The sequence below is a fragment of the Heterocephalus glaber genome, unplaced genomic scaffold, assembly GCF_053883595.1.
Source record: "Heterocephalus glaber isolate CG9 unplaced genomic scaffold, H.glaber_assembly_v1.0 deba00001509, whole genome shotgun sequence".
Classification (NCBI taxonomy): Eukaryota; Metazoa; Chordata; class Mammalia; order Rodentia; family Bathyergidae; genus Heterocephalus; species Heterocephalus glaber.
Window position 1 is genome coordinate 48041143 of NW_028258325.1, and position 17369 is coordinate 48058511.

General features: G+C 35.5%; 1 pseudogene; it reads left to right on the top strand.

The window, feature by feature from the left end:
- Positions 1-9595: 9595 nt before the first annotated feature.
- On the top strand, positions 9596-16560 carry LOC101716255 (BRISC complex subunit Abraxas 2-like; annotated as a pseudogene).
- The last annotated feature ends 809 nt before the right edge of the window (positions 16561-17369 follow it).

Genomic DNA, 17369 nt, shown 5'->3' on the forward strand with positions numbered 1-17369 from the left:
CTCAAACAGCTCAAGAAAATTTAATGAGCTAATGTATGCAAAGTGACTGGAAAATGGTAAGGATTAAAAAAGTTGGAAAGAAGTATGCCTAGGTGGATGATTCACTTTCTCTGTTTAGGCCTCTTTCTGTCCATTCTCTCTTTCTGTCCAATCATTCATACAGCCAGTATGGATGATTTATGGTATGACATAACATAAATTTGTTTAAAATTTTGTTTAAAATTCTTTAATATATACATCCAGGATAAAGATTACTATGAGAAAAAAAAATCTCTTCATATTAGGTTCTGCAACTATTTGGTCACTTGTATTTCTTAGTGGATCATGTCTGTCAGTCTATCCATATTGAACTATTTGTACTAACCTGAATAGGTCATGATGTTGAATGTTCCTGTGCCTACTTAATACTATTTCTGCCTGAAATATTTGCCCTTTGACTGAAAAATTCCTATTGACCACCTAGCCTGAGTCTGGGATGTGCTTACCAAAGCAAGACTTTTCTTTGTTGGGAGCTATTCTACATAATTTTGGGGAAAAATCATTTCACAATTAAATTATGATTAGGACTGTCTGAGGCCTCAATAGTCCTGTGATGCTGCAATGCTGAAGGGTATTCTCAGTCTTTGAGAACCGAGTAGAAAGATTTCACCGGGAGGGACAAATTCCTTATCAGCTTAACTCATCCCACCCACTGTTGTAAGAATGTTTTGCTCATTTCACTGTCTTAATCAATTTAAATTCATCAACCTAAGATCCTCATCACCATAGGATTACCACCACCCACCCTCAAAGTCAACTGATACTTCCTCTGATTATAAGACCCTTGTTAATTTAGGATTATTGCCACCCTCTGAGTCATCTGACATTCCCTATGAACCCAATAAAACACTAAGGCTTGGGGTGCCTTTGTCTTTACTGTCCAGAGCAGCACTGGTCAGGCCCAAAGCTCAGCTTCTTCTCTAAGTCTCATTCCCTATTTTTATTCTTTAATTTGCTTTGTATTGTAGTGGTTCACAGGAGACTGGGACTGACTGCAGGGGTTCTGGTAACATCACTTTTATTGTTCCCTATAATTCTTCTTTCCTCACTTATTCTATCTGGGATACAAACCTATTTGTTGGTGCCACCCACATCCAGGGTGGGTCTTCCCTCTTCAGTAAGTCAATCATCTGGACACACTTAAAATTGTGCTAAACTAACCGACTAGGTGCTCCTTACTCAAGTTGACACCACAATTAAATATCATAATCCACCCATTGTCAGCTTGACAAACAGACACATTTCCTTAAACTATACTTAGTTTCCAGATGCAGCAAGTTTATAATTACACTTAACAAGATACAAGTATCTTGAGTATAAACTGATGTGCACTAATTCCCTCATCAGAGTAGAAGGCAAAGGTTTTTTGTTTGCTTGTTTTGTTTTTGGTGACGCTTACTTCTAATATTTCAGAACTTAAACATAATAATATAGGCTTAACAATACTTAAAACCAATATTATGTTTATCAACATCGTGTTACAGAGGAAGAAAATAAAGTTACTTGCTTAATATGAATGTGTATATGCACAAACATAGTAACAAAATAGTATAGAATAATTACAGTTACAATCCTCATTTCTGTAACTTGTCATGTAGTCATAGCTCGTATTGATAACTACCTTTTACTGCCCATTCTATAAAATAAAATAGGAAAAAAGCAGAAATTCTGGCTTTTGCCTCACCTGAGGAGCTCCAGTCTTGCTTTGGATGTCCACCTCCAGGCTTCAAGTACTCTTTAGCCTTCTAGTGCAGACCCTTGGCTTTCCACTTTCCAATACAGACTCATACAAGACTGCACTGAGATCTAGGCCTTTGACTCTTGACTGCATACTCCAACTCTTAAGCACAAGAATGACCCTTTTACATTCTTCCACCCTAACAATGCAGGCAGCCACTGAAAGCCAACCTTATAAATCTTTCACATATCACACTGGAACCATCCTGCCGACCTGTGGATGCCAGTACCACGCTGCTAGAGTATGCCGCTTTGTGGGTGCACGGTATCTGAATCTGCACTGCAGAGGTTCAGATGGGGGCGGGGATGGATTACAAAGGCCATAGTTATGAGCTTCAGAAGACAGAGCAGAAGTGAACAACAGAGAGAGGGCCACTCTGAGGCTCCTCAACGAAAATTGAAGCCCACTGGGAAAGTGAAGAAAATCTCTGCAATAAATGCACACTGGACCACCGTGGTTGGTTAATCGGTGGGATTAGCACCTCCCATAGAACCTCGGACATGCTTTGGGGGAGGACAGCTGGAACCTTCAGTAGAATCTTGCAGTTCAATCCTGCAGGAGGTCAGGGACCTCAACTTGGGCTTTGCAAACATAAATCAGCCTGAATCTCAGTGCACTACAGCTAGTTTGCTGAGACTAATATACTTAGATCTGCACACTGCTGCCCACATTGTCTACCAGGACAGCAGAGACATACCCAGAGGGAGGCCCTATGTATATATATATATATATATGTGTGTGTGTGTGTGCGTGTGTGTGTATATGTATATATATATATATACATATATATACTTTTTTCTTTTCTTCTCTCTCTCCCTTCTTCTTCTGCATTTCTCTCCCTCTTTGTTCCTGTTCTTGACCTATTTTGAATTGTTTTTCTCTCTCTTTCCTTCTCTTGACTTTCACTATTCTTATAGGAAGGTGAATACAGTTTCTAGTTTCCCATTGCTGTTAGTTTGTTCTGTTCTTGTCTTTGTTTCTTTACTCTGTCTTTTCCTCTTGTTTTAAACAGTTTCCCAAAATTTCTGTGATCTTCCTGTGTTATCTAACCTCACTTCTAACCTTTTCCTCTCCTTCTATCTCCTTATCCCTCCCTCCACAATTCTTTCTAAATCCTTATCCCAAAGGGTAAATTTGCTATATTGAAGGGTGTATTTACTACACACATTTTGGGCTGGTTCTAGATTTTGATCTAGTCACAATTAAAGGTGACAGATTAATTGCTACCACAAATTGTCATTTTCTAAGCTATGTTTCATGCTATTGTTGATGGTGGTTGTGTCAATTGTGTCAAGGTGTCATGATTGATCTAATGAGTTGTCCTCCCTGGTATAATGAAAAGGAGATTGTCTAAGAGTCATTAGAGACTCAAAGCTTAAAGGCCGGCTATACCTGGAAGACACCCCGAGAGCCAATCATTCCATAAGGGTTCTAAATATACACTCAAAGATACTCACAATAAGCATGTTGAAGTATCAGGCCAGGAATTAAACCAAAAAATAACACCAACAACAAAGATAGAAATGATAAGATACCTAAAAAAGTTGCAAACCCAGACTTCCAGCTCACCACAGGTAAATTATGGGGCAATGAAGTGGAAAGATCTCATAATCAACCACCTGGACACTTGAATTGATAGCACAGGAAGTAACAAAAAAGATGAATGAGGCTCTAGAAAAATTCAAAACAGAAATAATTTCCCAGATATCTACAGACATGGTGAGCAGAATGAAAGACATGAATAGAGACTCTAGAATAGAAACAGATAAAAAATTGTCAAGCTCAGAAACATGATGGAACCCACGAATGCCCAGCATAGGAAAGAAATGGAAACTATGAATGGCCAACATAATAAAGAAATGGAATCCATAAAACAGAATCAAACAGATATCTGGGAGATTAAAAACTCCATCGAAAGTATGCACAGGAGATTGAGCGAATGTGAAGATAGAATATCAGATATAGAAGACAGGATTGCAGTTAGTGACCAAAAAAAGAGAGCTTTCTTAAAAAGAGTAAGGGACCATGAGAAATCAATCCAGCAGCTGCTAGATGATGCAAAGAAGAATTACATAAGACTCATAAGAGTCCACAAAAAAACAGGAGAAAGTACAAATGACATAAAAAACTGTTCACAGAAGTAATGGTAGAAAACTTCCCAAACAGAGATAGAGAATTAGACATAGAGATAAGTGAGGCATATAGGACTCCAACTAGCCATGATAAAAAAAAAAAACAGGGCTGGGGATTTAGCTCAGTGGTTCCACTGCCTGCCCCACAAGCGCAAGGAGCCGAGTTTGATTTCTGGTACCAAAAAAACCAAAAATCTACACCTAGACATAAAATAGTCAGGATCCCAGAAACCCAACAGAAGAACAAAATCTGACAAGCATTTAGGCTTTCAAATACAAAGGAAAGCCCATCAGAATCAAAACAGATGTTTCAACACAAACCCTCCAGTCAAGGAGATCCTGGAGTGAAGTATTTCAAGACCTAAAAGAAAATAACTTCAAACCTAGACTGTTGTATTCTGCAAAATAGTCTTTCAAAATTGATGGGGAAATTAGATACTTCCATGACAAAGAACACCAGAGAAATTTCATGAATACCAAAACAGCACTCCAAGTAATTCTAAACAGTGTCCTAGAAAAAGACAATGAAGGTCACAACTCCATGAGGCCCAACAGGGAGAAACCATCAGACAAGGCAAGAAATTGAAGGGAAAGGGGGAAAAATAAAAAATAAAAGAGCCAACAAGAGAAAAATATCATGAAAAGGATGAGTCAATACATATCAATTATAACCATCAATGTTAATGGCCTCAATTCACCAACCAAAATAAACAGATTGGCAGGATGGATTAGAAGGAAAATGCAATATGGAGGGATGGATGGGTTGGAGGGAGGGCAGGGGAATAGGGAAAAAATAAGAACCAAGAGAGATTATGTAAAGGTGCAAATTTCCAATGATGAATGTCATTATATTGTATACTTAAAATGTACCAATAAAATTAATTATAAAAAAAGAAGAAAAATACAGGGCCAGGGATTTAGCTCACTGGTGCCACCACCTGCCTCACAAGTACAAGATCCCGAGTGTGATCTCTAGGAAAAAAAAAAAAGGACAATGCAACAATATGCTGTACATGAGAAACACACCAAATTCAAAAAGAAATTCATAGACTGAAAGTACTGAAAGTAAAAGGATAGAAAACAGTTCTCCATGTGACAGGAACCCAGTAAAAGGAAAGGGTACCTATCTTATTTGTAGACAAATTAGTTCAAACCAAAACTAATTAAGAGAGACAAAAAAGGTTACTACATCCTTATAAGGGGAACAACCCAAGAGGAGGAGATGACAATCATAAAATATATCAACCATATAAGAAAGTGGAAAGATATCCCTTGTTCCTTGGTAGGAAGAACCAATATAGTGAAAATGGCCATACTTCCAAAACTTCTATACAGATTCAATGCAATCCCGATTGAATTCCAAACAGTATATTTCACAGAACTAGAGAAAACAATCCAAAAATTCATTTGGAACCAGAAGAGACCTAGAATAGCAAAAGCAATAGAAAAAGCAACAGATACATGAGAGGGGAATCACAATCCCCAACTTGAAATTATACTACAAAGCCACTGGGCTAAAAACTGCATCATACTGGCAAAGAAACACACCCAAGGATCAGTGGAATAGATTAGAAGATACAGAAACAAATTCAGACATACGCAGCCAACTCATCTTTGACAAAGGAGTCAACCATCCTTACTGGAGGAAAGATAGCCTCTTTAATAAATGGTGCTGGAAAAACTGTATTTCAACCTGCCAAAGATTAAAACTAGACCCCTATCTTTCACCATGCTCTAAACTAAAATCAAAGAGAATTAAAGATCTAAATATTAAAACAGAAACACTAAACCTGCTGGAAGATATGTTAGGTAGAACTCTTGAGGATATTGGCATAGGAAAAGACTTTATGAACAAAACCTCAGTAGCACAGGAAGTAGCATAGAGTCAACAGCTGAGATCTCATCTTATTAAAAAGCTTCTGCACTGCAGGAAAAACCACCAACAGAGCTAAGAGACAACGTACAATTTGGGAAAAAATTTTTTTTACCAGCTGTTCCTCAGACAGAGTACTACTATCTAGAAATATATAAAGAACTAAAACAAATCAGACAATCCCAAATACAAAGAACTAATTAAAAAATGGGCATCTGAAATGAACAGACATTTCCCAGACAAAGGAGTAAAATCAGCAAATAAATATATGAAAAAATGTTCAACATCACTGGTCATTTGAAAGATGTAAATGAAAACAACACTAAGATTACATGTCCCTTCAGAAAGAATGGCTGCTATCAGGAAATCAACCAATTACAAATGCTGGCGGGAGTGTGGAGAGAAAGGAACTCTTCTTTATTGTTGGTGCGAGTGCACTTTGGTGCAACCACTGTGGAAATCAGCATTGAGATAACTCAAAAAACTAAAATTAGAAGTCTCATCTGACCCAGTTATTCCTCTGCTGGACAAAATAATTAAAATTATCATATCACAGCGATATGTGTGCACGCATGTTCATAGCAGCACAGTTTGTAATAGCAAAAACTTGGAAACAGCCCAAATGCCCATCAACTGGAGACTGGATAAAGAAGATGTGTTTCTTTTTTTTTTTTTTTAATAAAATGGAGTACTACTCAGCCATAAAGAATGAGAAACTAAAGACATTTGTAGCTAAATGGATGCACACTGAAGCCATACTCTTAAGTGAAATAAATAGGGCACACATGTGTAAATACCAATTAATTTATCTGATGTGAGAAACTGAAAGTGTAATTAAAGATCAAAATGAATAATTGATAATATGAAATAGAAAGAAAGGGTATAAAGTTGTAGGGGAAGTGAGAGGGGTAGGGGAAAGGAAAGAAGAAAAAGGAAAAAATATGAGAAAAGGAAATAATGGAAACCATGTCTTTGTAAATAGGGAGGGATGGACAAGTTGAATGAAGGACAGAAGAATGGGGAAAAACTAAGAACCAAGATACATCATGTAAAGGTACAAGTTCCCAATGATGAATCTAACTGTATTGTGTATCTAAAATGTACAAATAAACAATGAAAAAAAATCCTTCATGTGTTATATATACATTAATATCAACTCTTCTTTCTTTTATGAATCCTAGGGCCTACAGTCCCAATCATAGGTTGAGCATTTGAGAATTTTACTTCCTTTTCCATGGCAAATTTAGAGTTTTTAGGGATGTTGAGTTTAGATTTGGAGTCCTTTTTGCTGATCCAAACGTATCAAGGGGAACAAAAATTACCCATGAGCCACATGGATGCAGGTGATATATACTGAACTTTAATGTATTCAAAGGCAGATCTTGAAATTTTGTGTTTGTAGTATTTCTAATTTGGACTTTAGGATGGATTGGTATATGGTAAATCATAAAGCAACCTTACTATTTAAGGAAGACAAATAAATCTCTGAGAAACATTAGCATTTCCTAGTCGATTGCATAATTGTTTTCACTACTTTTAAGTTCATCAGGACTTCTTAGTGTGAATTAGTTCTCACCTCTTTTTACTATTGGAGTCAGGTAGTAAGCTCTTCATCTAAGGTAGTATGTTCTAACATTCCAAGTGAGTGAAAAAGGGTATTTCCTAATTTTTTTGTAGTGGAGTGGGATTTTAAAAAATGATACAAAGAATATTTTCTTACACCTTCATGATTCCATAAATTGCTGAGTTAATATCTTATGAACATTCTAAAAATGCCAATTATGCCTTGTTTTGTAAAATTAGTCACTAGTTTTACACACACACACACACATATACACACATTTTAGACCTTTTCCTATAAAAGTAACATTATTATTAGATTTTGTGTGTGCATGTGTTTGTGCACACACAAATGTATGTGTGTAAGGTAGGGGAATGTTTTAAGTGTAAAGAAGATACAAAATTTTTCTAATTCATCAATGTGTGACATTTCTTTCCAATCAAACAGGTAGGGGCTTGAGTGCTTATGAGGAAAAAGATGCATTGATGCAGCAAGCTCAGCAGGATGAATACTGCTGATGACTTTCAGTGCATGAGACTGAGGTAGGCATTTCAATGATTGGATGGTCATCGTTGGAGTACAAAGAAAACTAACCTGAATGTACCAGTGCCCTCCCACATCAGTCTAAAGAGGCTCGCATGCACAGGAGGAGGCAGCTTATAGACTAAGCAGTATTAATCAGAGCAAATATTCCAAGGAAGATATTACCTCTGAAACTGGACATATGAAAAATCATTTTAGTTCTATTAGTATTCTTTAGAGAAGGAGACTAAGGTGTGTGTGTGTGTGCATGTGTGTGTGTGTGTGTGTGTGTGTGTTTGTACATGCTGACAGGATCTCACAGCCCACTAAAGCAATTTTAATAGTTTTATTACCTTTAGTTCTGGCATTGATGTGCATTCATTCCTGTATCTCTGCCTCCCACAATCCCTTCACTCTCACAACTACTGACCAATTATAGCATTGCTGACTGAAATTGCTTAATTAACATTTGTGGAATATTTATTTTAACATATAAAATCTCTCTTGACATTTAATTAATAAACTATAAATTATGTAGATGGATGCCCATAGCGTACTGAAGTCCTGGCTAAAAATCCAGTGTATTTGTTCCATTTTAGTTGAATCTTTACCAAAAATCCCTTTCATTCATTCCCAAAACTATTTCAATTAACACCATCATTGTGCTGATAAACCTTAAATGTGCATGATCAGGTGGAATATAAGTGAAAGATGAAGTGTTGATCCTCAAAATAAAGTTGAGTGCTTAATAGTTTTGATGAAGATGAGCAGAAAAAATATGCTGGCCCGTGTATAGCTAGACAGTATCAAAAAATATATATAAATAAATAACTAAATGTAGAAAATTACAAAACTATAGAAACATTTTATAGTCATTGCTTAGCAACTGTCTTAAATTTCAGCTCACTTAAGAAATCCAAGTTGAAATTCACACATTACATTGTAGTCTATCCTGAGAAGACCATTCAGAACTGCAAGCATTTAAATAAAATATCTTGGTTCTCAATTAAAAATAATTGGTGAAAAGATATGCATTTTATATTTTATGTTAAAAATAAAATGTTTAATGTATTATACATTTTTATAATCCCTCATTTTAATCAATTGGTTGACTGGATAACTATATATTTTTGGCTATGAGATAAACACTTCAGTGAGGTAATTTTCTTAACATCAAATGTATGTTAATTCACCTTTATTAATTACAATCTTGTACAGTAACAATATTTAAGCCTTGTGGTTGTTATATATAAGCAAAAACTTTAACATTTTAAGTAAAATGTGCATCCAGTTGTAAGAGATGAGATTTCACTTATGTGATTCAATAGACTGAGGCAGCCATTTAAAAGAAAGCAGGACTTGCATTGGAAGGAGCAGAAATAACCAATGTTGGTGAAATATGAAAAACGAAAGTCAAGTCAGCTGAAGAGAAGATTATGAGATAAGAAAAAAAGAGGCTATGGTAAAAAAGACATCTACAAGCCATCTCCTCAACTCAGTCTCACTGAGGAGCAATAAGTGGTTCATCTCCAACATAGAGGCTGGTGGTGTCAGCTTCCAGTGGCATGCCAAAATGTTTTGATCTAATTTTTGTGGAGTTATTAAATGATTCTGCATAGCAACAAAGGCAGGAGGGATAACATAATTAAAGCAATATTTTATGTGAAATCAATTTGTAAGATAGAATGGGAAAGAAGATAGAAGATCTGATAACTATTAAGAAGATTATTATGAACAAAGTTGAATTGTTTGACCTAAAACCTTAACTCTCCGTAATTATTTACTAACAGAAAATGTTAAGATTTCTTCATAATGTAAAAGATAACTAGCCTTGTACTGTTGTCAATCTTTGCAATTACTCAGATTTCTAGCTTTTGTATTGAAAACATTTTAACTAGATTACATTATACATATACTATCTAATTACAGACAAATGTGTGTAATTTATTATTTTATGTGGCAAATATAATGATATATTTTGAATGGTTTGGCCTACCTTATCACTGCAGTAGCTTCTGGACTATTCTGACAGTTACAGATCAGCTGGTTTGATTTACTCAATCCTATAATATGAGCTGCCTGACCTTGATATATTTTCTAATGCTATTTCTATCTACTCTTCAATTTTTCTGACTTATATGTCTCCCTGTAACCTTAGTTTTATCTCTCCTTAGCTGATTTCATAAATCCTTCTCTTCTAGTCACCTGTCTAATAGTATCTCAATATACTATCTAATAGAGGAAGCCCATTAATAGCAGTAGTAAACTCTAAACTGCAATAAATTATATGACTAGGACTTTTATCTTGGCTTTTCTCCTCATAAAATATGTGTTTTTTCTGTGTCCCTCATGAATAGGCTTTATCAAAAATGGACAGCATATAAATATTTGATTTATTACATTCCTATCCACAGTACCAAAATTGAAATGCCATACCTAAAACACCATTTATCATTAGGATGGTAAATGTTCAACAAGTCTACCTGAATTTTTCTTCAAGAACATAGCTGGAACTATAATTTATAGGGCCAAACAAAATAAAAATAAGAAACCTAAGTCATTATGGAGTTAGTATTTTACCTGAATGAATATATATCTTCAGTATCATTATTAAAGGACAAATATGCAAAGCATACCAAAATTTAATTCTACTTTTCATCTCCAAACATCATATTAAACAATACTATCAATTTTCTCACTCCCAAAAATTTAACAGAGTTGATCATAAATAATCACATATGACAGGATGATTTGCACATTTCTCCACTTTGTCCATCCCCTATCAATTTATGTACATAGCACTCTCCTGTGCTTCACTCATGTTTATGAAGGGCCTGCTATGTATCTTCTGCCTGTACTCTGTGTGTTGTAGAGCTGAAAAAAATTTATAGAAGAGTGTGGATATTATCACTGTATGGTATTTGGGTGAGAGATTAGGCATTCATGAGTTGAAAAACTGTCAATGGGTAGAGTACCATGAAACCATTTGGTATTCATTGAGCACTTATGGCATACTTAGCCTACTGTGTTCAAAGGTACAAATTTGGCTTCAAAAGTCTCTACTTACAGTATCCTTTCACTCTGCTATACAGTTCTTCTAAGACTTTGCATTGTGCTCTTCTACTTAAACTCAATATCAGTGTGGCTAAGGGCTCATGCTTTGCCTTCCTTTTTTGATCTGTCCCTCTATCTCCTATGATGCTACCTGGTATCATCACTTTGAGTAGTATTTACATGCTAATGGCTAAAAATTCAGGTGCCCAACCATAGTTCACTTTTCCAAATTCTAGAGTCACATATCCATTTGTTTTTCCAATGCTTCCATTTAGAGTCTAGGGGCCACCCTGAATCAATATGACAACAATGAAATTAAGACTTCCCTCAAACTTCCTTCACAATTAGGCTTCTATGTCACTTGAGGGCACTCACACCCTTTCAGCAACTCAAAAGTCAAACTGCTTGAATACTCTTGAATTTGCTCTTTCTCTCATGGCTCTGCATCAGATTTGTAGGAAAACATTTTGGCTTTGGCTTCAAAATATATCCACAATCCAATGTCGCCTTACCAACATTCATATCAGAACTTCTCACTGTTTTACATTTCTAGCCATGCTTACACTGCTAAAAGACTGTTATTTGGCCCAGAACTGTACAAAATATATTCATTTTACTCAGTACTATAGTCATAACCATTTCAGTGGACCACAAGGTGCCAAAAAATCCAACTCCCTCTTATTTTTGTCAATTCCTTACCTTTCAGTTCTCTTGTGCTCATACTTTGCCAGTTGCTGTTCCTCACACATTCCAGGCAAACTTCTAACTCTGAACATTTTTCCTACCTTTTTATTTGTGCTTGGCATAGTCACCACAGAATATCCACCAGAATATTCACTCACTTATTCTAGTCTTTCCACTAATGTCATCATTTTGATGATTCCACGCTAGCTGTCTACGGCCATACCACCCTGAACGCGCCCGATCTCGTCTGATTCCACGCTAGTTAGCAAATAGTATATACTGAAACACACCTATCTTTTCTATTCTTACAGCATATATAAATATGCACAACTTTTCCACATATTCATATTGTTTATGGTTTTTTTTTTCTTTTTGAAATGTATACTGGGAAGGAAAAAAACTTCATTTGATTTTTAGGATTATCTGGGCACCCAAAATAATACCCGGTACAGACATAAAATGAACATTTTAAAAGTTTTTGTACATATTTATAAATAAAATGCATTATGTAATTAATACCAGGTCTAGATCAAATGAAAAATGTATTTCTATTTCTTATTTGTTCAGAAAATAATATAGTATACCTTAACATGAATTATATTTTAGTGTTAATAAAATATACTAGGAGGCATTCAATGATTATTGGTTGAATGACAGAATAAATGACTGAGAAGGAAAAAGGGTCATTTTTCCTTACAGTACTTATACAATAGTTGCATAGAAAAGTTTCTAAAACTATTTATAATAGCACACTATGCAAGTTCTAATGTGGGTAATATACAGAAATAGATAAGGAGCTTACACTTACTCCTTCTGCCTTGTGAAGAGCAGAAAAGGATGGTCAAAGGAAGCACTTGTTACTTCCAGTAGGAAAGCAAGTAGTTTTATTAATTCTGGAGAAGAACATAACAGATAAGGAGAAATGAGAACATAATCCAGAAAGTGATCTGTAATGGCAATAGAGAGTAATTTACAATTTATAGTTATTAAATGATCGCAGTTTCTTCTTTTAATTCTGTTTTTAAAATATAACAAAGCTTTGTTAGAGTAATGCTTCAATTATATGAAATTTTACTTTATGTAGATTTACTTACATGTATTCTTTTCTGCTTGTGAACATTTTAGTCCAGTATCTGGGTAACATGATTTCATTCCTTCTGTACATAATTAGAAAATACATGATATAAAGCTGTGCCCACATGTTCTCCAAGGTATTCATAATGTCTGCAAATGAGGAAATACTGTCTTTTTTTCAAGTTGAAGAAGTCCTTGACAACATTGTGTATATTTGCTTATGTTTCATGATTTCCTAATCACCCTCTGGAGATATTTAAAAGAAGTTTTAGAAGATTAAAGTGGAATTGATATGGCAAACAGAGATCATAGAACCGCAGTCACATGCATATTTAGAAGGAGCAGCAGAGATACAGGGATAACCAGGTTAAGGGGAACAGTAAGCTCTTTTTTGGAGTAAGCTTGATTATAAGCATTATGTTTCCTATAATGTGGTGGTGTGAGGCGCTGTTTTGTTGGTTTGTTGGTTTTGGTTTGAAAAGAATGATACAAGACAAATATTATCTCTGTAAATTGAATACCTAAATTACAATAATCTTTTAAATTCTTTAGTGTTTTAGGACCATAAGATAGGAACACTGCAATTCTGATCCATAGAAATAATATCAGAAATATATTAAAATCTATATTAAAAACTGACTCCATACCAAATACACATTATCACAAATACACATTTTCTCAATATATCGTCTGTAATGAAAAAGTTACAACTATCACGTAGAAATTGGGATTAGAGACACTAGAAATGTATGTTGCAGACATGAACATAGTGTAGTACCTAAAATTCTAACTCTACTACTTCTAATTAATTTATGACATATTGTGAGGTAAGAAATATATGTAATTATAAAATATATTTTCTGAAGAAGATGAAAGCTTAACAATGTTGAATTGATTGATGGATGTGTTCATTCCTTCCATAAAATGTTATGGAATACTTCGTCTATTTCTACCACAGTGCTGTGTGCAGGGTCCATTTTGAAGTCTATCCCCTAGACAGGTCTTTCAGGAAACTGTAGTCTACTTAAATAGAAGTTATTTGTTTCCTGCCATAGTTCACCATTAGCCCTCCAATATCTACCATGGAACCAATGAATAAACAACTAAGAAAAGAGTGTTGGATAGTAGCCAAACACTATAGTAAGTTTTAATGAGGTAACTTTGAAATTTTTGAGATCAGAGAATAAAAATTTCATATGAATCCTTCATTTTGTTCTCACCAATAGCTCCACATCCACCTTCTTCCTCCAAAGTATTGTCATTTAGAACCAGGCTATTATAATCTCTTAACTAGCTTACTGCCTCCAATCTCATTTGAACCACACAAAACTCTCTAAGACTGCTCTCCATAAAGCAATCAACATGGTTATTTTAAAATTAAATCAGATAATATTTCTCCTTTTTGAGAAATAAAAATCTCTTACTGGCTTCCAATCACACTAAGAAGCATATTACAACATTCTTACTATAAGACCCCCAAGATCTGACCCCATAATTCTCTGCTCTTTCTGGGAGTCTCCTCATTGTTCACTAGGCTTTTTTGCCCTTCTTTAAAACTATCAGACATTAGAGACATCTTAGCTATTCCTCCTGCAAAGCTCTTTCCTCCAATGTCTGCTTATTCTTGCTGTAAGTTGTTGAAATTATATGTTGAAATGGTTCCTCATTGAGGAGGCTTTTTTGACCACGATTTGAAAAAGCATCCCCATATCACTTCATGTGTTTTATTTTTCTTTATTGTATCATCTGACTTCTTCTGCCTACATCATATAACATGACACCTGTTTGCTTCATTGACTGACTTTTCCCTGGTCTTCTTCCTGTGGACACAGCAAGCTATGGTTTATATTTTTCCATGAATTTAATTTTCCATCAGGTTGACTGGTGCTTCAAAACTAGCTGAACTTTCAAAGAGCTTCCTGTAGATAACAAATTTATTTTCACAGTGACTGTTCCTTGGAGTGAAATCTGATTATTTCAGTATAGATTTTGCTTCTTTGTCCCTGGTTCCACTAGCTGTGGACCAGAGGGGTGCTATAATGACTTAGTTATATTTCAACCTCATTGGTGCTATGAGTGGGCAGGTCTAAGGGAAAACAACTGTGGGTGTGGTAGGGTTACTTAAAGACACCTACAATAGGTAAGTATTCAAAGGACTGGATATAACGATCATAGATTGGTAGTAATGAAACTATAATTCATCACAGAATTTCATCAAATATTTTTGAATTCAATTCAATATTTAGAATTAATAGACATATCACACATCCTAAAATATTTGCCTTCATGTATACTTCACATTGGTATCAGATTCTTGAATTGATGAGAGGTGATGGAATCTTTAATTTCATGTTTTATGATCTTCCATATACAATTGATATTTCAAAATAAAATAATACTTCCTAAGACCTTGATAATAATTTCCTGGATGAAGCTCAAATAATCACAGTGTTAATAAAGTTTGAAACTATTCTGAGTCCTGGAAAACAGGTTCTTTGGAAAACTGGAAAATTTCAAAGGAAACTAAAATTAGTGAATAATCATTTATACTCTAACATTGTCAATTATTAATCATGGGTAGATTTTTTAAAAGTCAAATTTGTGAAATCTTGCTTCATCAAGAATAAGCATAAGGTCCACCATGGCAGCTTCCATTTCGGGCTACACCTTCAGCGCTGTGTGTTTCCACAGCGCCAACAGCAATGCAGACTACAAAGGATTTTTGCTTGGAGGGGTAAGACAAGAGGAAACCTTTAGCATCAGTGATTCACAAATTAGCAACACAGAATTCCTACAAGTTATTGAAATCCATAACCATCAGCCTTGTTCAAAACTTTTTAGTTTTTATTACTACGCAAGTAAAGTTAAGGAAGAGAGTCTGGACAGAATTCTTAAAGGTCGGAGAAAGAAAGTTATTGGATGGTACAGATTCCCGCGAAACACACAACAGATGTCATAGAGAGAGCAGGTTGTCCATAAGCAGCTCATCCGCATCCTTGGTGTGCCTGACCTCGTCTTGCTTCTCTTCAGCTTCATCTCCACCGCCAACAATTCCACTCATGCTTTAGAATATATTCTCTTTAGACCAAATTGCAGGTATAATCAAAGGATATCACTTACTATTCCCAAACTAGGCAGTACTAGCCAGCAAGAGTACAAAGTGTCTTCAGTGCCAAATACTTTTCAGAGTTATCCCAAAGTTGTTAAAGAACATGGTACTGACTTCTTTGACAAGGATGGAGTAATGAAAGACATCAGGGCAATTTATCAGGTTTATAATGCTCTTTGGGAGAAAGTACAGGCAGTGTGTGCAGATGTAGAAAAGAGTGACCAAGTTGTTGAATCTTGTCAGACAGAAGTGAATAAATTAAGAAGACAGATCACTCAGAGGAAAAGTGAAAAAGAACAAGAAAGAAGATTGCAGCAGGCTATGTTAAGCAGACAGATACCATCTGAAAGTCTGGAACCAGTGTTCAGTCCTTGGATGCCCTATTCCGGGTTTGCAGCTGAAGGTAGAAGTACATTTGGAGATGCAGAACCTTCTGATCCTCCTCCCCCTTACTCTGATTTCCACCCAAACAATCAAGAAAGTACTCTGAGCCACTGTTACATGGAAAGGAGTGTCTTTATGGCTCTACCTCAAGCCATAGGCTCATCCTGTTATGGTTCCACCAGTGCCGGACTCAAGGATCTTGGAAGTGGAGCAGACCTTCCTTCCCAAAGAGCAGCTGGAGACAGTGGTGAGGAATCAGATGACAGTGATTATGAAAATTTGATTGACCCTACAGAGCCCTCTAATAGTGAATTCTCACATTCAAAGGATTCAAGACCCAGGACACAACCTGATGAGGACCCCAGGCACACTCAGACCTCCCAGATTTAGCTGAACAAAAGAAACTCTCTACCTAGGACTGTTTTTCAGAATTGCTTATTGAGGGTTGGTTGAGGACTCAATTTGGGGGGAGAACTGCTTTTTCAGATACCTTGGCTCCCAGGAGGAAAGTCCTTGTGCACAGAACTTGTAAGAATGTCTGTCTGCTGGTTCTTACCTTTGGACACAGAGTGCAGGTTTCACAACAAAATCATTAATATAATCAAATTGTCCTAATTCTGATGTGATTCATGGATGTACTGGTAAATTTATGAAAAGTGAAACTTTATCAATGTAGTTTCTGTTCTTTAAAATAAATTGGAAATTAGAGACTAAGCACAATTAGCCTATAAATGTTCTATAAATCAAAAACTTACCTCTTGCACTATCATGCCTTGAAATTTACTTTTTCAAAGGTAAACAAGCTTAGCAGCAGCCTTCAAAGAACTTCTTTCTATGAGGAGCCAAATTCTTCTTTGCAAGAAAAGAAATTTTGTTAATTCCAAGAAGCCTGATTGGAACAAATCAGATATACTTACCTTCTCTTGTCTAGGTGACTTTGTGAGATCAAAAGAGAGGGCTTTGTTTCAACTTTTTTCTACTAGCCTGATACATATTGTCACTTGAAATGATTGCTTTTTAAGAAAAATGTAGAAATGCTAATTTCCAGTAAATAATCATCCAAATAAGTATGTCATCAAATAAGTTAATTACTTTTCTTTTGGTGGATGACAGTGACTGCCATGTTGCACTAGCACATTATGGTCTCTGTTCTAGAGTCTTAGAGGAGGGACATGCAGCAGTGGAAAACACAAAGAAAT